At 39.8% G+C, this 26,841-nt stretch overlaps 1 long non-coding RNA gene across 1 annotated transcript; it reads left to right on the top strand.

Annotated features, from left to right (window-relative positions):
- The first annotated feature begins 9 nt into the window (after nucleotides 1-9).
- Nucleotides 10-26,841, top strand: LOC136794340 (uncharacterized). Its single transcript, XR_010840953.1, has 3 exons — nucleotides 10-449; nucleotides 992-1,264; nucleotides 23,551-26,841. It is a non-coding gene; the product is annotated as an uncharacterized lncRNA (long non-coding RNA).

The following is a 26,841-nucleotide window of genomic DNA, read 5'->3' as shown; positions in this document are numbered from 1 at the left end:
CAAGACCTCACCTTTGTGGGCCGCGGCGGACTCTGACGCCCTAGCCACGCAGACAGGGTCCCCGCGTGTTCGCCGGACGCCGTGGGTGGGGTGGCGGAGCTCGGGGCCGAGGGTGAACGGAACGGCTCCGGGCGTGAGGCCGCGACCTGGGCTCGGCGCTCCTGGCTGTGGTGGCCCGGCCCCGCGGGATCTCGGGCGTCTGCCCGGCGCGCAGCTCCCGGGCCGCACAGCCCCTTCGGACGTGGAGGCACCGGGCTCCGGCCTGGCGCACGCCGCCCGCTGACGGTGGCGCCCAGGGCCGCCGCGTACCCCGGGCGCAGGCCTGTCCTCCGCGCTTCCGGGTCGCCTGAGCGAAGTTCCCCCCGAGGCTGTTTCCTCACCCGTGAAGGCCCCTTCTGCCCACTCGAGGCTCCTTTCCACCCGGTTTTTCTGTGTTCTTCTCACGATGTGTGAGTCTTCGTTCCATCTGTACTTGGGAGGATTCCGTGGACAATATATTCGTTCAGCAAACACTGAATGCTCTCCTACTGTGTGCCAGGCCTTGGGAATACGCCCTAGCTCAAGAGTATTCTTGCCCTAGCTCAGCTCATATTCCAAGGCGACATATGAAGAAAAACACCTAATTAATAGTTTCCAGTACCATACTGTTCTGAAAAACATAAAGCTGGAAGGGTAGGCAGGAAAGATGTTTCACACGTGCTGGTCTCTGAATCCGCTTTTGAAAGTTAAGAGTTGAGCAGAGACCTACGTTAAAGGCAAAAAATTGAAGGAAAGGGAAGGCAGACTTTATTCCAGGGGTTCCTCCTCAATCTGTATAAGGATCACTGCAGTGGGGAGAGATACAGGCTCCACTCGGAATATACGGGGACAGGAGGGAATTTATAGCCCAGGAGCAGGGTGGCGGGTAGTGGATGGAAAATTACTTAGAGGAAACCTTAGGGGTAACGGGGCATTCTGGGTACACCAACCTAACAGGACTCTCTCGAAATAGGCAGGCTGGTGTGATCAGACATCACCTGGAAGATGGTGAATGAGCCGGCGTCTGATGAGTTACAGACATGGAGGTTGACCAGATGTGGAAGATGGGGGACTCTGGCTAAACCGACTTTCCTGCTAAAATTGAACAATCAGATACGAACAGGAAATCCAAAATTCCAGACCTAGTTGAAAAAAGCGTTCAGAGGAGCCTGAGTAGAGTTTGGTCAAGGAGAGAATCTTGTCACCTGAATGAAAGGAGAAAACCAGGCATGACAAGGAGCTACAGGTGGGTGAAGTGGGTTATATGTGTGCAGGTGCATGAATTTAATCAACAACTATAGCCACCGTAAACTAGATTAACTTGTAAACAAGAATGAGTGATTACAAGATCCCTGAATCTAGGGGCAAGGCTTTGTAAGTGTGTGAAAGCGCATTCTGTGTGATTCTACACAATGAAGGGCACCCTTGTAGTATCTACTATGTAGTATCTACTCTATTGAGAACTCCGGTTAATCCATAACATTTGCACCCTACTTCTGTACGATAACCGTTTCCTGTGAAGCCAGCTTAACACCCACTCTACCCAGTTTCTGAAATCCGGCCCCCTGCAAGTCATCATCCTGAGTTCTGTGTTACTGCAAATCCAGTAAGCATTAAATTCTTGTTCTGGCTATTTCAGCTGTTACTAATTGCTCTACCGATCACAAAGTTCCCTACCTGCTCCTACCCCATTCTTAATTTCAAATTGCCAACAATCCAACAAACCATGTATCTTCAATGTTTTTTTTTTTCATTTTAATTTGGGTTTGAAAATAAAAGATTATGTATTTTCCCCATTCAGATTCAACCCCTAAATAATATTGATTATGGGCAAGGCACCATGTTCAAAATACACTGTAGCAAATGCAAGAATGAGTTATACAAAGTAAGAGTACAGTGATGCACTATATATATAAAGTACAATAGTGAAGACTGATATTTGGTCATAATTTAGTGTGTACATGCACCACAGTGAAAAGCAGAATGAAGCCGCCTACTTCTCCCCCCCAATATCACACCCCTGCACCCTGCCACCCAGTAGAGAGTTGGGAGATATCTTTAGAGATGTTTCCCTGTGCTTTCACAAATGTACTAAGGCATGTGTGTGTGCATGTGTAGGGGTAAATTATTGATTAACATTAGATATTGATATAATAATACAGGAATACTTTCTAGGGTAACCACTAAAAGAACAGAAAACAGGGTATATGACTTTGAATAGGATACAAACAAGTAGAGAAAATGAAATGATAAAATATTCAGATAACTCAAAGCAATGAAATAAAAAAAAAGAAACATAGGACTGTAGGGAAAATTTTTAAAATATGGTGGTAGATTTAAATCCATATAACAGTAATTATGGACTAAATGCCTGCAATTTAAAAAATGAATATTTTACATTGGATTTAAAACATACAACTGTGTTCTGTTTATTGAGACACATCTGAAACGTAAGGAAACAGGAAAATTAAAAGTCAAAGATGGAAAGAGATATACTAAACAAATACTAACCAAAAGTATAGACATATTAATGTTATAGAAGATAGACTATAAGTCAAAAAGTATTATAGTAGTTAGAAGAGGTCACTTCATAAAGATAAAAAGATTCCATTTTAAATTTATATACTTATATTCACCTAGTAATATAGCCCCAAGTATATAGTGGAAAAACTGATAAAATTTCAAATAATGGTAGAAAACAAACAGATTTGGATGAAAATTACCTTTTTCAGTAATTAATAGAACAAGCTGATAAAATATTTACAATGATTCTGGAAGACCAGACCACCAACACAATTTGACCTAATGGGTCTCATAGAACGCTGCTTCCAGTGCTTGCAAGAATACATGTGTTTTCCAACATATATGGAATAGTTATCAAAAATGATCATATTTTGGGCCAGAAAGCAAATCCAGACAAATTTGAAAGGACTGAAATCCTACAGAATGTGTTCTCTAACCACTGTGCAGTTAGACTAGAAATCAACAAGAAGAAGATAGCTAGACAATTCCCATATAATTAGAAATTAAGAATTACACTTTCAAATAAGTCATGAGTTAAAGAAGAAATCATATGGAAATTGGAAAATATTTGGCGCTGAAATGATAACAAAAATACTACAGATTTGTGAGATACATCTGAAGCAGCAGTTAGGTCCTTTAGTGTATGTATTGGCGCCTCAGTATAAATGTTAGGAAAGAGGAACAGCTGAATCTTAATGAGCTAATCTACACCAAGAGGCCCGGAAAGGAACAATAAGGGAAATTCAAAACAGAAGGTGGAGGGGAGTGAAGACCAGAAATTATTGAAATTGAAAAAATAGACATAATTGAGGACAGGAAAATAAAAATGTGTTTCCTTTTAAAGAATGATAAAATTGGTACATTCCTGCAGGACCACTCAAAAAATTTAGAGTAGACCCAATTAACCAATACTGGAATTGAAACAGGTGATATCACTTCATATGATGCAAGTGTAAGAGGATATTATGACCAAATAAATTTAAATAAAATAGCCAAATTCTTAAAAAAATATACCCTATAAAACTGACAGAGGAATAGAAAACTTGAATATTTCCATCATCATCTCTAAAAATGCTACTCAAATATTTTCCCACGTTAAAATTACAAACACAGATTTTTTAGATTTTATAAATACGTGTAAATAGGAATAGAACACTACTCTTTAATATGAAAAAAATGTGTATGGGTCCTAGTGATAGTAGATATCATTGTCTTATTCCTGACCTCAAAGAGCAAGCTTCTGTTTGTTTATCCACTTTGGGAAACCACTCTCGCTTTATCTGAAAAGTTGAAATGTGGACATCGTCTAATCCAGCAGTGGCATATTCCCAGACACATATCCTAGGAACTCTAGCCCATGTCTCTCAGGATACATATAGGAAAACATTCCTAACAGCACTGTTTGTAACGGCCCAAACTAGAGAAAACCTAATTGTTCATCAACAAAAATAGAAAAATAAGTGTGATAAATTCTAGACAGCAATGAAATTAACAAACTGCAGTGATGATAAACACTGATTAATTTTTAATCGTAATATAAAAGAAGTAATAGACAAAAGGATGCATACAGTATAAGCTCATTTGTAAAGTTCATTTATAATGTTCAAAAACAGGCAAAATGAGCTACATTTTCTAGATATACTTTCTTAAGTGGCCAGTGATATTCTCAACCTGAGCGGTGGTTACCTTGCTGTTTACTTTATAATTTTTCTTCATGTGTCACACTTACGGTTTATGCACTTCTATGTTTGTAGGCTATACCTCACAGGAAGAAGTGTTAAAAAAAATTTTAGCACAAATGTATTACTCCATTGTCTTTTGCATCCAGTTTTACTGTTGAGAAGTCTCACTTGGGGCTGATGTTCCTTTGTGGGTGGTTTACTTTTTGTGTGGAATCTTTTCATAATTTCTCCTGCTTTTGCTCTTCTACAGTTTTACTATAGCGTGTCTAGGTATTAGTATTTCCTTACGTGTCCTGATACTCACAGCCTCTCAGTTCCTTTTGGGGATTTGTATTATCTGGATATGGATAATTCTGTTCTCCCAATCTTTTAGCCTTTCTCCTGTATTTTCTGTCTCTTTATTTGCCCCTTGGATTACTCCTAATTTCATCTCCCAGTTTACCCTTTCATTCTTTGATGTAATCATCCTGCTAGATACTCCATCTTGTGTCTTCATTTTAACTACCTCACTTTTAACAGATATATATCATGTATCACTTGTTTCTAAAAGAGTTTATCACTTTGCTTTATTACCCTATTCTTCTTCAACTCTTGAACATGTATTGTACTCATTTAAAATTATTGGTTCATCTGTTCCAATAACTCTGCTTAAGGTGGCACGTGTTGTTCAATTTCATTATTTTTTAACTTTCTGTTCGAGGAGTCGTCCTCCTCAGGTGTGTATTTTCCTTGAACCTGTAGCACCCCATTTCACTGATGGAGTCAGCTCTCCTGTCCTGTAATGTGTCCTGGGGACATGCGGAAAGTCACACCCTCAACGGTGTCAGTCTTGGAAAGTTTGAGAACTCGGAGGGTGAAATCACAGAGGAGAGGCTCCAGGGGTCAGAGGATTTCTGCCGACAGGAGAGCAGGAGGCGCGAGGGCCTCGGGGCAGCTGTCATCCTGTGCCCGTTTCCATCTCTCCTTAGTGAGCCGGGCTCCCTCTCCCCTGCTGGGGCCTCACGCCACGGGGACACCAGTGGTGCTCCCCGTCGCTAAGCTGAAGGAGAGAGACAAGAGCTCAAGTTAACAACCTCTCCAGATCCTCAGACGGACATCCTCCTCCCAGGCCACTGTCTCCCACCCACGACTCACCAGTTCCCATCTTCCCAGGGGGTTCACAGTTGTAGCCTCACTTCTAACAGCCAATTCCTTCCTGCTGCTGTCATTTTTCAGGGTTTTCGAGGAGCCTGTGCTTCTTTACCATTTTATCCTACTATTGTTAGCCATCCGGATTACATTAATAAAATTAGCCTTTTGTCATATATGATGTAAATTGGTTGGTAATTTTTCTTTTGAACGATCTGTGGCAATTTTTTTGCGGCAGAGAAATTGTAAAATGTCTTTTCGGTAGGGAGCTAGTTGTTATACAAGAGTTAAAGGTGGTCCCCTATAAAGTTGTATCTTGTTTTCTTCCTCACAGCAGGCTGGGACCCAGTAACCCAAAAGCCTGACTGGTGCCCAAATCAAATTTTTACACATCAGATTATTTGAAATATAGCTCCAAAGAGCAGATGTTTAGCCATTTAGAGTCTCCCTGCTTTGCATACCCCGTGAAATATCACACAGCGTCTGCTACCCGTAGGCGAGATCACCCCTGGGGCTGTAAAAGATCCCAAGCCACTGCGGCTCTTCGGGGTTACCTGGGCCTAGGGTCTCCCCTCTCTAATGCCCACACCACCACCCTGCAGGAGAGTGGCTCCACCCTGCCCTGGGGAGGGGTCAGCGCTGAGAGGCTTTCCCCGCTCCCATGCAAATCTGTCGGAGTCGCTCCCCATAAAGCTGGCTGTGCGCTAGTGCCATCTCGTGGTCACAGCCTCGAGATCGCTACTCTAGTTAACAAGTCAAGATTATTTGCTGCTGCCTTAAAAAACGATTTAAATCAGTATGTACCGATGTGGGCAATTTTATAGACTTGTTAAGTTGAAATAGTGAGCTATGAGACAGTGTGCATAAGAAATCCCACTTAGAGCAAACTGTGGAAGGAAGACAGTATAGAAAATATCAGCAAGGATAATAATCAACTGTTAATAGTTTACGAGTTGAGGCTTGAGGTGGGGGGAGCTCGGAAAATAACTCTTCACTCTATTCTTCTCTAGTGTTTGAATTTTTTTTTTTTTTTTTTTTTTTTTTTTCTGTACGCGGGTCTCTCACCGCTGTGGCCTCTCCCGTTGCGGAGCCTGTGTGCTCTGGTCGCATAGGCTCAGAGGCCACGGCTCACGGGCCCAGCCGCTCCGCGGCACGTGGGATCTTCCCGGACCGGAGCACGAACCCCTGTCCCCTGCATCGGCAGGTGGACTCTCAACCACTGCGCCACCAGGGAAGACCTGTTTGAATTTTTTAAAGCACTATTTTTAAAACTTTTCCAATTAAGAAAAGGAAGATTGAGAAAAGCTGAATTTGATGATTAACGTGGTCAAAGACCGTGGTGTCATCAGGTATGTGTTGATACAAACAAAAACATAAGGAGGGCTGGTGATCAAGCTTAGGGTTCAAGTGCACAAGTCCTAGCCTGTAGCACCTCAGAACATGACCTTATTTAGAAACAGGGTCATTGCAGATGTAATTAGTTAAGATGAGGTCATTACTGGAGAAGGGTGGGCCCCTAATTCAGTACGACTAGTGTCCTGATAAAAAGAAGAAATTTGGACATAGACACGCATGAGGGAGGAGGCCGTGTGAATATTGGAGTTATACGACCGCAAGGCAAGTGTTACCATTTGAACTGCTCCCCTCCCACCCCCAAAAGATGCCTTGGAGTCCTAAGCCCTACCTCAGAGCGTGACCTCGTTTGGAGATAGTCTTTCCTGAAGTACTCAAATTAAAAGGAGGTTGTTAAGGTGGCCCTAATCCAAAGTAGCTGATGTCCTTCTAAAAGGGGAGATTTGGATAGAGACGTGCACAGAGGGGAGGGAGCCGCAGGGAGAAGCCAGCCATCTGCGAGCTGAGGAGAGAGGCCAGGCGTGGCCCCTTTCCTCGTGGTCCTCAGAAGGACAACCCCTGCTGACACGTCGATTTTGGACCTTCAGCCTCCAGGGCTGTGAGACCATCACTGTTGTTTTAGCTCCCACCCCCCCAACCCCAGTGTGTGATCCTTTGTTACCGCAGACCTACCTCTCTCTCCACTTCTTGTTCTCAATTTTGTCAGATAATTCTACTTCCTTGCATTAAATTTAATGTTCAGAACTATATATATATTATTTTGGGGGGGGGGAGTTAACAAATGAACTTTTGTTTATTACACACCAAGTTAAACTTACAGGACCTTAGAACATTTGGAAATTGATCTGAAAGAAAGAACATAATAAATGGAACAGAAATAAATAAGTCCCAAAGGAAACCATGACACTAGTTCTGGAAATTTAATTTTCCCTATTATAATTTGTGTTTATGATTCACGAATTGTCTTATAATGTTCTGCTACACTTTTGAACCATACATGTAGCAAACAGAAACGTTCCTAACCACAGCTATGTGTACAGGGGCGTTTGCTATCAACGTTTCTGTAGTCAGTTTCATGTGCCTTGCCCAGGATTCATCCAACGACCGGGATGCCTGGCTTCATACTAGGACAGATTTTTGTGGAGGTAACAAGACGAAGAACTCCCTAGTCTGCCTTTGGCACCATTGCAAAGCCTCGCCTTCCCCACGTTCATTTTATCTCTCCTAACACCATCAGAACAATTTCCCCAAACACTGCCGTGATCAAGATGTTCAGATGATAAAACCCTTTCCACTGCACTTCACCCTTAACCCCAAAGCAAGAGAACAAGACAAAACTCGAAAACAACCCACTCGGCTCTATTTCAAGGCCTTTTCAAAAGCTGGCTTCTTGCTTTCCCCTCACTGTTCTCAGCATGAATCTTCCCTTCCCGTCAGATTAGAAATTCTCTTTTTCTACTTTTGTAACTTTGCTCTTGACTTCCTATCAAGGTTACACTAACCAAGATCATACCCATTCTACAAAACCTGGGTTATCTGGAGAGTATATGCCCCATGGAAGGTATTAGGGTTCAAAATATTTTAAAATGCTGTTCTGAGACTACGGTAGGATATCTAGAATGAGACTTACCCTTTAGCCATGAACAACAACAAAACTAGAGACACGATAGAAAGCAATAGTGTCCGTACGTTGGGAAACAGGCAGGGCAGAACCTGATTCCTAGAGAAGAAAAACAAACAAGTAAAGCCACATCATCTTCCTGGAGGCACTTTGCAGACAGTGCTGCAGGGAAGGCTGTCTCACACAGCGCACAGCAGAATTCTGGAGGTCTCTACTAGGCCAGGCAAAGGGTATTTGGGGCGTTAAATGAAACAGTTCGCAGAGCTCACAAAGCACTGAGTGACACAACTGAATCTTGACAGGCCAAGAGAAGGGGGTCCTTGCTGAACAGTTGGGACCTTCATTGGAGACCCCAGGGAGGTTACGGTTTTTCAGTAACACCAGAGTGAAGCATATTTTATATCGGTCTTAACAAACTTAAAAAAATGCAAAGCACCAAGCTGTCTGCTAGAAGGAAATCCAACACCCTTTAAAAGAATTTAATGAAATAAAATATAGCACCCGCAAACAATGTCCATCATTTAATTTTTAAATTACTAGCTATTTCAAAAAGCAGAACAAGGTAACTCACTGTCCGAAGAGAAAACAGACAACAGGAGCAGATTTAGAAATAATGGACTTAGCAGAGAAGCACTTTATTTTTGTTCTCAGCTTTTCTGAGGTATGATTGACCTATAATACTGCGTAAGTTTAAGGCATAAAATGTGATGATCTGATACACATTTATATTGCAAGATGATTACCACAATAAGGTCGGTTAACACAGCTATCTCCTCACACTTATAATTTGTGCGTGTTTGTGTGTGTGGTGAGAACGTTGAAAATCTACCCTCCTAGCAACTTTCAAATATATAATATAGTATTTTGAACTGTAATCACTATGCTGTACATAACATTCCCAGGACTCCTTTATCTGAGAAGCACTTTAAGAGGTAGGTCTACCTCCTTTAGTATATTACTGTCTACCTCTCTCCCCTACCAAAAAAAATAAGGACTCTATATAAACTATGGAAAAAGTAGAAACATCAGTGATAGCATCTGCCATAAATTTCAAAGCAATAATTCAAGAAAGTAGAGTAGGGCATTAGCCTACCAGAGCATTAAAGCTCCATTTATACACAGAAGGCTTAAAAGCAGGAATGGGAAAATTACCTTTGGCCCAAGTTAGCTGTCTTCGGAAAATTACTAGGTAATCTATTCCTAGAACCCTAAAAGGTATATTTTTATTTCATCTTTTCACCTACACTAAACACCCTTCCCTGAACTATTTGTTCTGATAGCATCTACTCTCTAGGTGACAGATTAATGCTGAATATATAATAGATATTAATTACAATAAAAAGTCACCTAACTCAACCAGCTGTACAAGTCAAGTCTATTTATTAGAAATAAGTTGGTTTGGTTAATTTGGTAGTTTTACTCTTTCTGGGGAATGCTAGGATGTTAGAGTACTTTACCTCTGTTTATACCAACCCACCCCTCACATAAATGCTATTGTTTTCATGTATTTTAAATCCTTCCATACATATTTTTATTTTAAAGACTAACAGATTTACAGTTCGGTGAGTTTTCACGAAGTGGAAACACTCATCTAAACTCATATTGAATCAAGAATCATAACAGCACTCCAGAAGCTGCTTTCTTGCCCCCTCCCATGGATTGTTTCCTCGTTCTTCCTCAAAGTAACCACTACTTCACCTCCTAAGTCCATAGATTACCTTTACCTGGTTTTGAACTTTATATAAATGGAATAATACAGTGTGTACGGTTTTGTACCTGACTTCATTTACTAGACATTGTGTTTATGGAATTTTTCGTATCTACCAGTAGAAAAATTTGAAGGTCATTAAATTTCTCTGCTGTATAGTATTTCAGATCGTGACTATAGCACAACGTATTTATCCATTTAAATTATTGACAGGCATTAGGTTTGTTTTCAGTTTGCGGCTATAATAAATAGTGCTGCTATGAACATTACAGTATTATGGTGAACACAGGGGTTTATTTTTATTCGTTATAGAAATCAGCAGTAATTGCTTTGTCACTTGGCCATACGTATGTCCACCTTTAGTATAAACTGCCAAGTATTTTTCCATAAATGGGTATTCTATATTTTTATTTGCTAAGTCTTACAACCCCTCCATAGTGATTATACTAATTTATACACTCACATCAGAGTATGAAAGTTCAGGTTGCATCCCATTCTCATCAACATCTGGTTTTGTCTATATTTCTTTTTTTTTTTTTTTTTTTTTTTTTTTTTTTTTTTGCGGTATGCGGGCCTCTCACCGCCGTGGCCTCTCCCGTTGCGGAGCACAGGCTCCGGACGCGCAGGCTCAGCAGCCATGGCCCACGGGCCCAGCCGCTCCGCGGCACGTGGGATCCTCCCGGACCGGGGCACGAACCCGTGTCTCCTGCATCGGCAGGCGGACTCTCAACCACTGCGCCACCAGGGAAGCCCTGTCTATATTTCTTTTTACTGAAGTACAGTTGATTTACAATATTGTGTTAAAGAATGCTGTACAGCAAAATGATTCGATTATACATATATATACATTCTTCTTTTAACATTCTTTTCCATATGGTTTCTCACAGAATATTGAATATAGTTGTCTGTGCTGTACAGTAGGACCTTGTTTCTCCATTCTATACATAGAAGTTTACATCTGCTGACCCCAGCCTCCCAGTCCATCTCTCCCCCAACAGTCCCCTCCTCCGGCAACCGTCATTCTGTTCTCTATGTCCGTGATTCTGTCTATATTTTTTATTTTAGTCTTCTTGGAGTTTGTTGTTTAAGTGGCATTGCATCATGGTTATAACTTGCATCTCCTTAATTGACAAATGAAGTTGGGAGTCTTCGTATGTTCACTGGTCGCATGAAAGTGCTTATTCAATTCTTTTGCCTATAGGTTTTTGCCTTTATATTGTTGTTTTGGGGGGCACTTTACATATTTTGCATACACACATTTGTTGGGTACACTCTGTGCACTGCCGTTTCACTCCCTCAAGAATTCTTTTGACGAACAGAAGTGATCATTTTAACATAGTCCTATTTACATCGTTTTTCCCCTCGAGTTAGCACTTTGGGTATTGTGTTTAAAAAATCTTTGCCTTCCCCAAGGTTATTGAAGATATTCTCCTGTGTTTCATTCTGCAGACTTTATATTTTTATCTTTCATTTTCATCCGGAACTGACTGTAGTGTGTGGTGTGAGGTTGGGGGTCAAGATATAATGTTTGTTTTGTCCTTGCTGACACAATTGCACAGCATCATTTCCAAAAACCCATCCGTTTCCTCACTGTACCAGATTGTTGTCTTTCTTTTACATCAGGCAACTGTACATGTGTATGGATTTGTTTCCGTCCCATCGGTCTGTTTATTCTTCTGCCCTTGCTACACTGTCTTAATTATCGTTGCTCTTTCATAAGTCTTAATTCAATAGTTTAAGTCCTCTATTTCCTCTACATTTTGTTTTCAAGTTTGCCTTGGATCTTCTTGGTCCTTTAAATTTCCATATACATTTAGAAATAAGCTGTCAATTTTCACAAAGTTTCCAATTGAATCTTGATGCAGTTATCAATACATCTGGATTATATCCCTTTTAAAGAGGTCACATTATTAAAGGTCCTTTAGGAAGTTAAAGAGATCCCATTAAAGTCATTTCAGCAAGTTAGGTTTACAGTCTTCAAACTCTGACGTACCTTGGGCGGGGCAGGGAGTGGACCCTGAGGACTTTGCAAGTGGGTACGTAATCATGGACAATTTTGAGCAAATCTGTTTCCAGATCCTCAAATCATGTCGTTCTTCCTATAATTGATCGGCCTGAGAATACTCCTGTGGTTTTTCCAGTATTCTCTTTCATAATTGCCTCTCTTCTACTTTTCAGAAGAAATCCATTCTTTCACCTATCCTTACTGCTGTCATTCACTGCCAGCTGGACATCTTCAGAGGGCCAAACAAGGAAACATTTCAAAATATTGATTCTGGCAAAGCCTCCATTACTGAAGTCACCATGAGCCAGCAATAAGTTATTGTGCCTTTCCTCGCGTTACTGGTAATTCTGGAAAGGAATTAGAAAGTTATTTTAACCCACGCGAGTATGTTTTGAATTCAAGATACATTATAGGTTGGAGTGGTGGCAATGATGACATTTTTTGGACAAGTCCTTTCCTCCCATCTCTCGGCTATTGTCAAAGCATTGATACTTAGAATCTCAGGAAAGCAAAACCAAACAACAGTGAGAAATGCTGAAGATGGCAGCATTTTATTTCATCCAGCCCAAACATCCTGACAAGTCACTATGCCTTATCTATGAATTTTAGAAGTGGAATATTCAAACTTGATGAAGAGCATTTTCAGTCTCCTCATTAAAGAAAAGGTAAAGACTCTCATCCGCTTGTGTCTATAGTATGAAATGATACTCTGCATGATTTCAAGGCAGATGACGTGAGAAGTTCCATGTTTATTTCTGGTAGACCAAAATGTAGTTGAATTTTTTGGTGCTATTTGTTTAGACTCACAGGTGACATGTTTTCTTTGACTTGTGACAAGATTCCTGGATAATGCACAGACGAATGCATTGTTTCCTTTGGGGGTAAAGCCTCCTGCTTGTCACTGATAGACCATTTCTCTGCTTTTTCATCTTTGATATTTCTGTTATCTCTGATGGTGCCTATTTCTACCGTGTATTTACTAGATTTGAATGAACCTAAATTGAGTATATTGTGGATTCTACTCTATAAAGAGTTCATTTACGAGACAATAATTTTTTTTAACATCTTTATTGGAGTATAACTGTTTTACAATAGTGTGTTAGTTTTTCCTTTACAACAGAGTGAATCAGTTATACATATACATATGTTCCCATATCAAGAGACAATAATGAATATATCTGTTATAAACCTTACGTTTACTTTTACTTCTTTTATTTTTGACGTTAATTTCCACAAATTAAATAAAAACTTCTCTCTTGGTAGCAGAACATATTAAATGCAGGTGCAGAGCTAAATGTCCCCCTGTTGCAATCTAGGACAATCTAGGGCATGGTGCCCTGAACTTTAGAGAACCCACTTCATTTAGTCAGAATTAATTTGTCTCTTTCAGGTTTGATATGTCATTCTAATTCCATTGGCTATATTACAAACATGAAATAACAATTTCTATTTAAAAGGCAATATTAATATATGACAGAAGTTACATCCTTAAAATAATAACAAAAAATTTGGTGTAACCTTAATTTTCTGGTAGAAGGTGAGGAAAAAAATTCAAGCTCACTGGTTTTAATCAATGAGGACTCACTCGTACCAGGCAGACCTGACAAACTGCTGGCCTGAGGAATGACTCGAGCTCACAAAGGTCATCCTATCCCAGTCCAAGGCTGGAATAAATCTAAAATGTGTTTTCCTTCAAAAACTATCTCAAAAATGTTTTGAGATTCCAGGCTAACATAATTAAGATAACTCTGTGGCGAACAAGACCAGTTTAATAATTTTAGTTTAGTAAAAAGCAAGCTATGTCTTCTCATTCATCACTGTTAAGTATAAAACAAGCTTCTGTTTTATCCTATTTGAGTTTGCTTTCTCTAAACTTAAATAGGTTTACTGATCAAATAGGCTAACTTTACTCTTACATAATATTTATGATGATAAAAGATTAGACTTTGTTCATCTCAATTGAATCAGTTTTTTGATTAGCTTTTTTTCAAGACTACTCATGTTTTGTCATATGTCAGCTTGAGGATAATTTCCAAGATTATTAGGTAACTTAAAACCTTGGAATGGGACTTCCCTGGTGGTCCAGTGGTTAAGAATCCGCCTTCCAATTCAGGAGACACGGGTTTGATCCCTGGTCGGGGAACTGGGGTCCCAAATGCCGCAGGGTAACCAAGCCCACACGCTGCAACTACAGAGCCCGTGCGCCGCAACGAAAAGATCCTGCATGACGCGGTGAAGATCCCGGGTGCCGCAACTAACACACGACGCAGCCAAAAAATAAATAAATAAATAAACCTGTAAAAAACACACACAAAAACCCCAAAACCTTGCACTGATGTTGACAATTCAGAGAATAGACTCTGGGTCCAGGCTTCTGAGTAGACATCATTTAGACAGCTTTCAGACCGTATCACTGAGTCAGGATATTCAGAACTCAGTTTTGGTTCCAGCTAGTAACCAGATCCAGAAGGACAGCAATTCATCAGTGAATTAACTGCTGAGGGGAAATTTATTGTGGTTACCTTTTTGAAATATTTATGATTTTGTCCTTTTTAACTCTAACCCTAACCCTAACCCTATTTTTCTGGATATATAAGGAAGTTCTTTCTTAACCAAAAATGATTTCATAAGTCCTGCTTTTGTAAACAAAAGTGAAAGAATTTTAAATAATGTCTGATTCTCATGACCCCCTTCTCCCCAGAATTGAAAAACTTATAAGATATGCTTATTTGTTTGTGGCAAGTTATCTTGGGGTAGTTATTTCTGTAAGAAACTGTCCTCCTTCTTACCAAGTTTTAATTAGTTACACTGTACAGCCAGACCTTTACCTGGAGAGTCTTCTCTGAGAATGGTGGTCATCAAGGTGGGTGTGCTAAGCTATTCCAAGCAACAAAAAGAGTCTCTTGTAAGCAGCATACAGATGGGTTTTGTTTTTTTTTTCCAATCAACCACCCTATGCCTTTTGATTGGAGCATTTAGTCCATTGACACTTAAAGTGATTATTGATAGATATGTACTTATTGCCATTTTGCTACTTGTTTTCTGGTTGTTTTTGTATTTCTTCTCTTTTCTTCTTTTGGCTTCTTCCCTTGTGGTTTGTGGATTCTCGTTAGTGGTGTGCTTATATTCCTTTTTATCTAGTTTTTGTGTATCTATTGTAGGATTTTGATTTGTGGTTACCATGGGGTTCGTATATAGTGACCTATAACTATATCTACTTATTTTATTTTATTTTTTATTTTATTTTTTATTTATTTATTTTTTTGTGATACGCGGGCCTCTCACTGTTGTGGCCCCTCCCGTTGCGGAGCACAGGCTCCGGACGCGCAGGCTCAGCGGCCACGGCTCACGGGCCCAGCCACTCCGCGGCACGTGGGATCCTCCCGGACCGGGGCACGAACCCGCGTCCCCTGCATCGGCAGGCGGACTCTCAACCACTGCGCCACCAGGGAAGCCCTATATCTACTTATTTTTTTTTTTTTTTTTTTTTTTTTTTTTTTTTTTTTTTTTTTTTTTTTTTTTTTTTGCGGTATGCGGGCCTCTCACTGTTGTGGCCTCTCCCGTTGAGGAGCACAGGCTCCGGACGCACAGGCTCAGCGGCCATGGCTCACGGGCTTAGTTGCTCCGCGGCATGTGGGATCTTCCCAGACCAGGGCACGAACCCGTGTCTCCTGCATCGGCAGGCGGATTCTCAACCACTGCGCCACCAGGGAAGCCCAATATATCTACTTATTTTAAACTGGCAGTCATTTAAGTACAAACCCATTCTAAAAGATCTACATTTTTAAAATCCCATCACCCACATTTTGTGTTTTTGATGTCATAGTTTACATCTTCATGTTTACCCCATCACAGTTTATTGTAGTTATAGTTTATTTTATACTTTTTTTTAATCTTTTAATCATCATACCAGCTTATTTCAATGATTGATACTCAGGCTTTACTATATATTCTCCTTTACTAGTGGGATTTTTCCTTGCCTATAGATACTCACTTCTTTTTCACATAGAGAAGGCCCTTTAACATTTCTTTCAGGGTAAGTTAGTACTTATGAACTTTTTGAGTTTTTGCTTGTCTGAGAAGTGCTTTCTCTCTCCTGTGGTTCTGAGAAATAACCTTGTTGGGTGTAGTAGCCTAGTTTGCAGACTTTTCCCTTTCAGCACTTTAAATAGCTATCACGCCACTCCTTTCTGGCCTGGCAAGTTTCTGCTGAAAAATGTGCTGCTTTAAGAAGCCCGTGGGGCCAGAGTGGGCAACTCCGCTCCAGCTGTGGCTTGTGCCAGGGTGACTGTGGAAAACTAGTCAGAGCCCCAGGCAGTTTCACTCTGTTTCCTCAGCCTTGTTTCAGCAAGCAAGCGTGTGTGCTCTTCTCAAGTGGAGTCTAGGTTTCTGTCAGCCATGCTGTCAGTCCCACTGGTTCTCTAACCAGCTAAGTGGACTCATCTTCTTGGTGTCAGACCCCGGGGCTGGGGCACCCAATATGTGGCTGGAGCTGCTCACTTCCCAGAGAGGACCTCTCCGGGTGTCGTCCCCCTCCTCTTCTGAGTCCCCTCCCAAGGGCACAGGTCTCGAGTTGATTACTTTTCTTTCCTTCCTCCCTGATTATGTGTGGCTCTTCCTTGCAGCCTTGGTTGTACAGGAGTCCTCTGCCAGTTTCCAATTCGTTTTCAGTGATAATCATTCCATATGTAGAGTACTTTTTATGTGTTCTTGGAGGGAGGTGAGCTCCATGTCCTTCTCCTCTGCATCTTGATCTCCCCCTGGATTTTCACAAATTCTGTTTAAAATGGGAGTTGAGCTTCATTTCTCCCACAGGAGTTGCACAAAATATCAGCACTTGATTTTTCAAGGATTTTATATATATACAGATTACATTTCCCAAGAGAGAAATCTGTTAAAACTGAGCTAACACCAGTTACATAAACTTGAGAAAGGGGCTTTCTTTAAAGCAGTATAGCTTTATTTCTGTAGTTCCTAAATTTAGGAATCATTTACTTCACTCTTTGGGTCTGAATTCATTTCAAATGTTTTTTTCCTGCTATTTGGCTTGTGCGTGGGGTCTGAAATGAGACAGACCAAATGCCATGTGTGCTATTTGTTTGTTTTGATTTGACTTTAGTAATTTTTAGTTTCCTCAGATTTACAGTGACCTTAATGAAATCTATGACATGGGGTTATTGTAAGGATTACACATAATAATGCATTCAAAGAAATAGCATAGTGCTTAATAATAGTAAGTGTCTAACAAAAGCAGGTATTATTATTAAAATCTAATTAAAAGATTTTTTAAAATCTTCTGAGATGGATACCTGATTTAGAATCCAAACAAGAGAAATTTCAGATCCAAGGATGATATGTATACAAGGATGATATACTATGAACTGAAGACTGTTACTGTGCTTTAGTATTAAAATTTCAGCCTAATTTGTTTTCTCCTTTAAATTTTTTTTCAAAATAACATCATTGATTATATTTATTTATTATATTTTAGGTCTGATTGTTGTGGATTTTGGACTATACTCAGTTGACTGATTGACTTATTTGATGGGCTGACTGTCACGCATAATTTTTACTTTGAAAATGTATTTATAATAGATGGTAAATACAACTATTACATGATTTTAAGTAAATATTTTCTTGATGAACGTTCCCTGTAAAATTTCTGCACGGCCCCTATATCAGTTTGTCATCTGCAGACATTTTCGGACTTTTCTAGAATTGGATTTTTCTAAACCCAGCGATTTCATTTGACCAGTGGATAGGATAATTTGATTATACTTTGACTTTTTCTGCCTGAAAAGTAAGGCACACCACAATATCCTGTTCATTCTCCATTCTAATCATTTTAGATTATGGATTTTCATTTTTTTGTGGCACTGCTTGTTCCTCTGTAGTTTAATCAAGTGGGCACATTCATTTTAACTACTATTTTTTTTTTCCCCAGAAGTGAAGTCTCAGATTAAAATTGGTATAGCATAGTATAGTATATCATGTCATTTTATAAGAAGTATTTTATACTTTTTGAAGTATTTTACTTATAAGGCAAAAAAAATTAATGACCCCCCCATCTTGCACCAGAAAGAATATAATACACAGGTGGGTTTCTAACGTATATTCTAGATTGATTTTGCTTAATGGCAAATAAAATATGAAATCTAGTTTACTTCTGTTTTAATGAAGTTTTTTTTTTTAAGTTGCAAATGAAATATAGAATTCAGATACACTTGAGGAAGGAGGGAATTTATTGACTTTCCTAACCGACAAGTCCAGGGTTAGAGCATGCTGGATTTGGTACCTAAATAATCTGTCTTTCCGTCACAGTGCCATATAACTCTGTTATCTTTCTTTTTACAAAGATGCTCCTAGGATGATGACCACAATGACCACCAATTGTACCAGGTTTATAAGCAGCCAGATCTGGTGACAATACAGAAACCAAAACCCAAACCCAAACAAAACAAAACAAAAAACCAAACACATTTCTTTCCCAAGAACTACAAAGATCCAAGGCCGACTTACTTTAGCTGAGCCTGCTTAGATCTGGTAATGTTTCTTGATTATCTGCTGTGATCCTGGCTGGCCAGGCTCAGATCTGCCTGTCCTAAAGTACAGGTAGGTTCCACTCTACCCAAAACACATGGCCTGAGAGCGCAGGGCACTAGTTCTCCAAGGAAATCCAAGGAGCCATTACCAATGGTTCCACCTCTTTACCAGTAGGCAGTGAAGTTAGTCCTTTCGATTTTAGTTACTCTAGTGGGTATGGAATGGTAGTTCATTTATGGTTTTAATTTGCAAACTCCCAAAGACTAAAGATGTTAAGTATTCTTTCCTGTGTTTATTGAGCATTAATACATCTTCTGTGGCAAAGTGTCCAAATCTTTGGCTCATTTAAAAAATTGGGATGTTCATATTTTTACTGTTGATTTGTACGTGTTCTTTATGGGTACAAAACATTTGTCATATGTGTTATAAATATTTTTCCTCAGTCTGTGACTTGTTTATTTATTTTATTAGTGGTATCTTGAGGAGCAGAAATTTTAAATATTTATGGAATGTAATTAATTAATTTTCAAGGTTTCGGTCAGTGCTCTTTATGTTCTCTCCAAGAAATTTTGCTGATGCCAGGTTCTCAAAGATAATCTCCTGTTTTCTAGAAGACTTATGGCTCTGGGTTTAATGCTTTGGTACCTGATCCCTATCAAAATAATTTTTGTGTTTGGTGTGAGATATACCACATTTGATTTTAATGCTTTGTTTTTATGGTATTTAGTGAGATATTTTGAATAATCCTCCCTACTGTGGTCTAACCAGATGATTCCTGCATGTACAATAGAAAAGAATCTATTTTCTGTTGTTGGGTACAGCATTCTATAGATGTCTATTAGTTCACACTTGTTGATAGTGTTATTCATATCTTCCATATCTTCACTTTCCTGCCATTGTCCACTTCTAATTAATGCCAGCATATCATGCAAAATTATTTGTAAGCCAGACTCCAATTACTTACTCTCCAGTAAAAATTGGTCATAGGAACTTCCCATGAAGGCTTGGATATAAGGAAAGAGCAAAAGCAACAGAAGTGTGAACATTCTGTTTATGCAACTTCCTTGGGCTTTCAGGACATACTCCGATAAGTATATTCCAGGGCAACACTGAATGCTACTGTGTATAATCTACAGTCTGAGTTGCTCTCATAAAGCTGAGCTCATAATGAGTTTCTCAGTTCTTAATGTCTCCCAGGGTCCAGTGATCAGATGTTCAATCCAAGAACTGTGTCTCAGAAGGAGAATTACATTCCCAAAACTGCTTGGCTTTCCTCCAGAATTCTGAGACTTTGTTGTGATTTTCCTAACAAAGTCAGCCACGGTCTTCATAGCGCATTGAATCATCACTGGATCTGTTAGATCGTAGAGGCAAAAATGAAGAACGGCTTAAACTTCAGCCTGGATCATCTGGAGAGTCTTTTCTCATCTAGACTCCACTGAAAGCTGACAAGTCTTTAGATTATTTAGTAAATATGATACTAAGCATTGTGGTCTTTTAGTAAAGTAGAAACATGTACTTCATTTGATATAAAGTGATAAGTTGAAGACCCTTTTACCACCTCCTCCCCAGACACTTCAATGAGGTGAAAGACCCCTGTGTTTACCAGGGATTCATCCTCTCTATCTTACTAAAGCATCTATTGTAGGATATTTACATTGTTTTCTTTCCAGGTCCAATTAGTATGATGTCACCAGTATAGTAAGATGTCCTTAGGATGGTGAGGTGATTCACGTTTCTGCTTATTAAATGACAGCAAAGAGTCAGAATTGACATAGTTCTGATGTAAAATGCCATGAAGTCCTGCTGTTCCTTCCAGGTGAAAGCAAATTGCTTCTAGAGTTCTCCACTTCTTAGTTAAAAGAAAATCATTTGTAAGAAGTGTGAAGGGCTCTGATGATGTGCCCCAGTAAAGACAGCAACAATTGGTGTGTGACTGTCCCATTAAGCCCATTATATCCACTGTCATTCTCCAGTACTCCAAAGTTTGTCACATTGGCTAAAAGAAACATTAAAGAGAGATATGATAGATGTTATTTTTTAGTCTCCCCCTCTCTGGGGGTTATAAGGTCTATAATGGCAAAGAATTTTATTTATTTCATTCACTGCTGTATTCATCATACTTAGAACCCTGCTTGGCACTTGATCAAATGTGTTAAATTAATGAATATTTAGATATAAATAAATTGAAAGGTGTATGAGGAGATAACAAGGGGTGCAGTTGAAGATTTAAATGGGAGATCATAACTCAAAGACACTTTTATGGAGAGGATTTTGAAATGTATTATGTAAGTAGCAGGGAATTATACTGAATATGATTTAAAGTAATGTGATGATTTATATTTTAGAAATGTGATTAAAATGTTAAGCTGAGGATGGTTTAGAGGATGAAGAGTCTGAAGATAAGGAGGCCTAGGAAATAGGACAAATTAGAGATGGTCATCCAGGCCTTCATGTCAGTCTTATGTTTCTGTCCATCAACCATTATTGTGTGATGGGTTAGCTTAATACCCATCTATGATAAAAATTCTTAAGTAAGAATAGAAATCAACTTTCTTAACCTTCTTAAAAATTGCAGCAAATACCATACTGAGTCATGAAACATTAAAGTATTTCCATTATGGGAGGAAAAAAAAGATCTGACAAGGATGCCTACTGAGAAAGCAAAGAAGAAATCCTGACAACTGTTAGCTGTGTGCTGACCTGATGCTTATGGCAAGGCTATGCTCTTTCTTCCTTAATACAAACAATTTCACAGAACATCCACATCAGCCAAAGTCACTCTGTGAATGACTGTGATAGAGTGAGCAAAGCTGACTATTCCTTTATCATTTCTGATCTTAGGAAAATAGAAGGACACTGTGCAAATAACAAAAACAGCCAAGCCTCCCCCTCTGTGCGCTACCCAGGGAATGACTGCTATTTCCATGATCAATGACAGCTTTAACTCACTCCATTCCACCTACCTCCTAGATAAAAATGCAGATACAAAAATCATAGAATCCAGGGCTAAACGCACTTCTCTGTTCCTCTTCAAAATGACGTAACACAAGCCTCAATCCTATAACAATCCCATCATAATATTCTCTTACTGAGATTCCCCATTGTTTCCCACGGCATTGGTCTCCCGTGCAACAAGTAATAAGCCCAATTCTGATTCTGCTATTTCTCATGGTCTTTGGTTTTTTTTGTTTTTTTTTAACATCTTTATTGGAGTATAACTGTTTTACAATAGTGTGTTAGTTTCTCCTTTACAACAAAGTGAATCAGTTATACATATACATATGTTCTCATATCTCTTCCCTCTTGCGTCACCCTCCCGCCCACCCTCCCTATCCCACCCCTCTAGGTGGTCACAAAGCACAGAGCTGATCTCCCTGTGCTATGCGGCAGCTTCCCACTAGCTATCTAATTTACATATGGTAGTGTGTATATGTCCCTGCCACTCTCTCACTTGGTCCCAGCTTACCCTTCCCCTCCCCATATCCTCAAGTCCATGCTCTAGTAGGTCTGTGTTTTATTCCCATCCTACCACTAATCTCTTCATGACATTTTTTTTTTTTTTTTAGATTCCATATATATGTGTTAGCATATGGTATTTGTTTTTATCCTTCTGACTTACTTCACTCTGTATCTCATGGTCTTTGGCTGGTGAGCAGCTACGGTCCTTTATGGCAATTATTAAACAGAGAGTGGAGAGAAAAACAGATTCTTCTAAAAGGGTTGCAAAAGAAACAATCCTTAAAGGGAGAAGGTAATATGCCATTGTATACATGTATATTGTATATATGTACCACATCTTCTTTATCCATTCCTCTGTTGATGGACACTTAGGTGGCTTCCATGTCCTGGCTATTGTAAATTGTGCTGCAATGAACATTGGGATGCATGTATCTTTTTGAATTATGGTTTTCTCCAGGTATGTATGACTGATTCACTTCAGTACACCTGAAACTAACACAGCATTGTAAATCAACTATACTCCAATTTTAAAAAAATCTGCTGTTAAATCTACCCATGAGTATTCACTTTTTTCCATTTTTTTTTCAGTCCTAGAATTCCCATTCGATACTTGTAATGTTCAATTTTCGGCTCATATAGTTTTTTATCTTTTGGAGCATGTTGGAAATAATTATTAAAGTTTATGTCCAGTATCTTAAAAAAAAGGGAGAGGGTAAAGGGAACTTTCAGAAAAGCGACCGAAGGTCCAAACCACCACTTACAGCTGTGTAGGTTGCATTCTGCCCAAGGGGTTATGCACCTGCCAAAGGGGTTATGCACAGGGGGCAGGGGAATCTAAAATCCAGACTGGGTCCCTCTAGCCAACCTGCATACCTTGATGTGAAGCTCTCACATTGGGAGGGAGGAGTACCTTTAAAAACTGCGTGGCAGCATAGTGTGACTTAGCTACGGCACTCTTGAGGCCAAGGAAGATTTTGCTGTAGACTCAGCATGAGTTCCAGAAGGAAATGTACAGAATTCTATGAGGATGAGAAGCTGAGGGATGAGGGTGGATTTGGAAGTCTTGGGCTTCATGTAGCGAGTGAGGTGATCAGGGATAAAATACATGACATTTGTGGCATGATCAACCCTAACCGTCTCAAGCGCAACGTGGCAGTAAGGCTATGAGATTTGGGGCCGGGGCACCTCCTGCCGGAAGCATGCCGAGCAATGTTCACTTCCTCTAACACCAAGGTGGATGCCGGGGCAGGGGCAGCCTTCCCTGGAACTGTCCTCTCTGTGGGTCTCTCTCCTGACTCCGCAAAACAGGAGACACCGTGGTACCCACGCAATTCCTGCCGACTGAGCCATGGAGGCTGGGGAGGGGCCGTCTCACCTGGAGCACAGGAAGTTCCTGTTTTCCTTTTGTAATTTCTCCTGCTGGGCGTGTGGTGGCCTGCGGAAGCTCACAGAAAGGGATGTGTTCTTTCTTGCTTTTACTTTTGCTCTTTCTCTTTCTTTCTCCTAGGGATACCCTCCCATTTGGTTTGACAAGTAACTGACCTCCCTTCAAAGTCATTTCAGGAATGAACTCTTCCGTGAAGCCTTCACTGACTCCTGAATTGAGCTGACTTCTTTTTTCTTTGAACTCCTATTTTTATTACGGCACCGATTTCTAATTAATACCATCTATTTATTTACATATTCCTTTCTCCTTAAGAGTACGTAATATCTTTTATTCTTTTGTCTCTATCCTGCAGCACAATTCCTGACACATAAAGGTGTTTAATTATACTGAGTCAAATACATTAGACTGAGTTGATCTGAAGGTAAACTAATATGATCTACTGGAATGAATATGGCATCAGAAGGCAGAAACCCCTCCTTCCTAGATTCGCCTGTGCTATGTTCATTCATACAGAGGTCTCTTAACCTCTGTACATTTTCGTTTCTTCAAGTGTAAATGCAATGCATTGGTTGAACCTCTAACATCACTTTCAGCATCGCTACTCAGTGATTCAGACGGACACGGCTCATGCTTGACCTTTTTAGCAGAGTTTTCGTAATTTGTATGAAGAGTGGTGAGCGTTCCCAGGCAAAGAAGGTCGATGTGATCATCGATAATAAGGCTTTTGCTCAAGAACTAAGGGCTAACTAGGAAATCTGGCCTTGAGCCCTTGAACATATCCCAAAGCTATCAGATCTCTCATACTGGCTTAAAAACAAACAGGAATATAATTTATAAAGCTTTTATATATGTAGAATTCATGCCATGAACTTGGGGTCGATAGAATTACCTTGAATACAAAAAGGTTTACATCACTAGGCCAATTTGGAACCTGTGATTTATTGGAATGATTTCAAAACGTATACACATACAATTAACCCATGTCATTAAAGAATAATTTCCTTCCCACATATTGTATAAAAAAACGTTGACTGCCAGGGACCAGTTATCATAACAATGTGATTTCAAATGAGTTAAATCAGCAATAGTAGCTCTAGCTTTATAAAGATGTTGTTTACAAATGATTGAATAGCCTTTGAACTGTTTCCACAAAGAGCTACACTAACGCATAAAACAAGGACATTTCCATTATCAAAATTATGCTGTTTCCTCCAGTTGCTTTTGTAAAAGAGATAAGTGATTTTTTGATACTAGTAGGTGGATAAGAAACACTATAATGTAATGCAAAATAATCTATAAATACAAATAATGTTAAAGTTTAGCAACCAGTATGGATTTATCTCACGTATATCAAGGCAGTGAGGGCAAGGAATATGTCCTTCCAGTGGGTGGCTGCAGACTTATATTTATTATATAGTCTTAGGTAATGGTCATTGTATGGGTTAATGTGCTCTGAAGGGTGGCAAGGGCAGTCCAGGTCATGGTCTTCAATAAGTTATTGCAATTCTGTGTGGAATGTATAAAGCATCAAAACACTGTGGAATTTTCCCAGCTGAAAAAAATTGCTATGATTATATTCAAATGGCTATCAAGGCTTTTAAAATTACTTTCTGTAAAAAAAAAAATAAATTGCCTTTGAGTAAAGAATGCTGTTTGTGTCAGTAGTAGGTCTGAGATATATTCAGTTTGAGATTTGAAAAGCAATGATTATTCCCAAGTAACAGAAAATAGGGCTTCCCTGGTGGCACAGTGGTTAAGCATCCACCTGCCAATGAAGGGGACACGGGTTCGAGCCCTGGTCCGGGAAGATCCCACATGCCACGGAGCAACTAAGCCTGTGCGCCACGACTACTGAGCCTGCGCTCTAGAGCCCGTGAGCCACAGCTACCGAGCCCACGCGCCGCAACCACTGAAGCCCGCGCGCCTAGAGCCCGTGCTCCACAACAAGAGAAGCCCGCGCACCGCGACGAAGAGTGGCCCCCGCTCGCCACAACTAGAGAAAGCCCGCGCGCAGCAACGAAGACCCAACGCAGCCATAAATAAATAAATGAATTTAAAAACAAAACAAAATATGTCTACTTTTTTATTTTTGGTGTAAGGCCAACGTAAATGTGCCAAAACCTTAAAAATATTTTAATACTGGAATGTTTCCAGGAAAACAAAGCACTTGTTCTTAGTGGTAGTCTGTTTGACCAAGACCATATTCCTATGTGAAACAGGGAAAGCACTTCCCCTAAGTCATAGGAACATTGGCCGACGTCACCCTTGGGACTTCCTGACTGGCGCCATGATGCATTAGTGTCCCGCTGCTGCTGTAACAAACTCTCACAAGCGTGGTGACCTGAAACAACACAAATTCTATTCTTACAGTTGTAGAGGTCGGAAGTCCAAAATGAGTCTCGCTGAGCTAAAGTCAAGCTGTCATCAGGCTTCATTCCTTCGAAGGCTGGAGAGACTTGGTTTTCTTCGCCTTTTCCAACTCCCAGGAGCTGCCTGCATTCTTTGGCTCGAGGCCCTTTCCTCTGTCTTCAAAGTGCGTAACTGCAACCTCTGGTGACAGCTTCTCACCTCCTCTCTCTGACTTTCACTCCTGCTTTCCTGTTACAAGGACACTGTGATTACACTGAGCTCACTTAGATACACACTCCAGCATAATCTCCCCGTCTCAGTGCCCTTACCTCGATCACGTTGCAGAGTCCCTTTTGCATGTGAGCTAACACACGCACAGATTCTGGGCACTAGGACGTGAGATGCTCGAGAGGACATTTTTCCGTTTTTGACACAGACTCCTTTGTATTTTGTTGAAGTCTATGGTTTCCTTCTCAGAATAATGTTTTTAAGTGCGTAAAGTAAAATTCGTAAGTATACAATGGAGAAAATTGTACTGAAGTGCAATAATCAAAATGTTTAAAAATAAATGTGTGCTATAGTAATAAGTGTACTTTTAAAATTATTGCTTAAATAATAATTGCAACCACTCATCATAACTATAATAATTTCAAAGTAGTAACAGACATTTGCAACCACTATTATGTGATATGAAAATACCTGATTTCTATTGTACTGCTAATGGTGTTGGTGTGGTGGTGTTTTTTTTCCTGTACGCTAATAATTGGAGGAAATGCAAACTTTAATTAGAATTTAAGGCAAAAAATGTAATTTTTATTTCTACTCATGATCTTGTATTGCAGGTTAAGAAACTCCACTGTCCACACATGGCAGAAAGAAAAGATTGATGACTTGTCAGTGTGTGTGTGTGTGTGTGTGTGTGTGTGTGTGTGTGTCTCCCACTGTCAAATATGAGTGAGGAAACTTACTATTGTTCAATGTTTTTTCAACTGCCTTTGCTTTTTCCTATCATTCAGCTACTAATGGAAAAATAAATAACCTGATTATGGACAATTCTTTATC

The sequence above is a fragment of the Kogia breviceps genome, chromosome 6 (assembly GCF_026419965.1).
Source record: "Kogia breviceps isolate mKogBre1 chromosome 6, mKogBre1 haplotype 1, whole genome shotgun sequence".
NCBI classification, from domain to species: Eukaryota; Metazoa; Chordata; class Mammalia; order Artiodactyla; family Physeteridae; genus Kogia; species Kogia breviceps.
The sequence above is the reverse complement of the archived record's forward strand: the minus strand, read 5'-3'. Positions and strand labels throughout refer to the sequence as shown.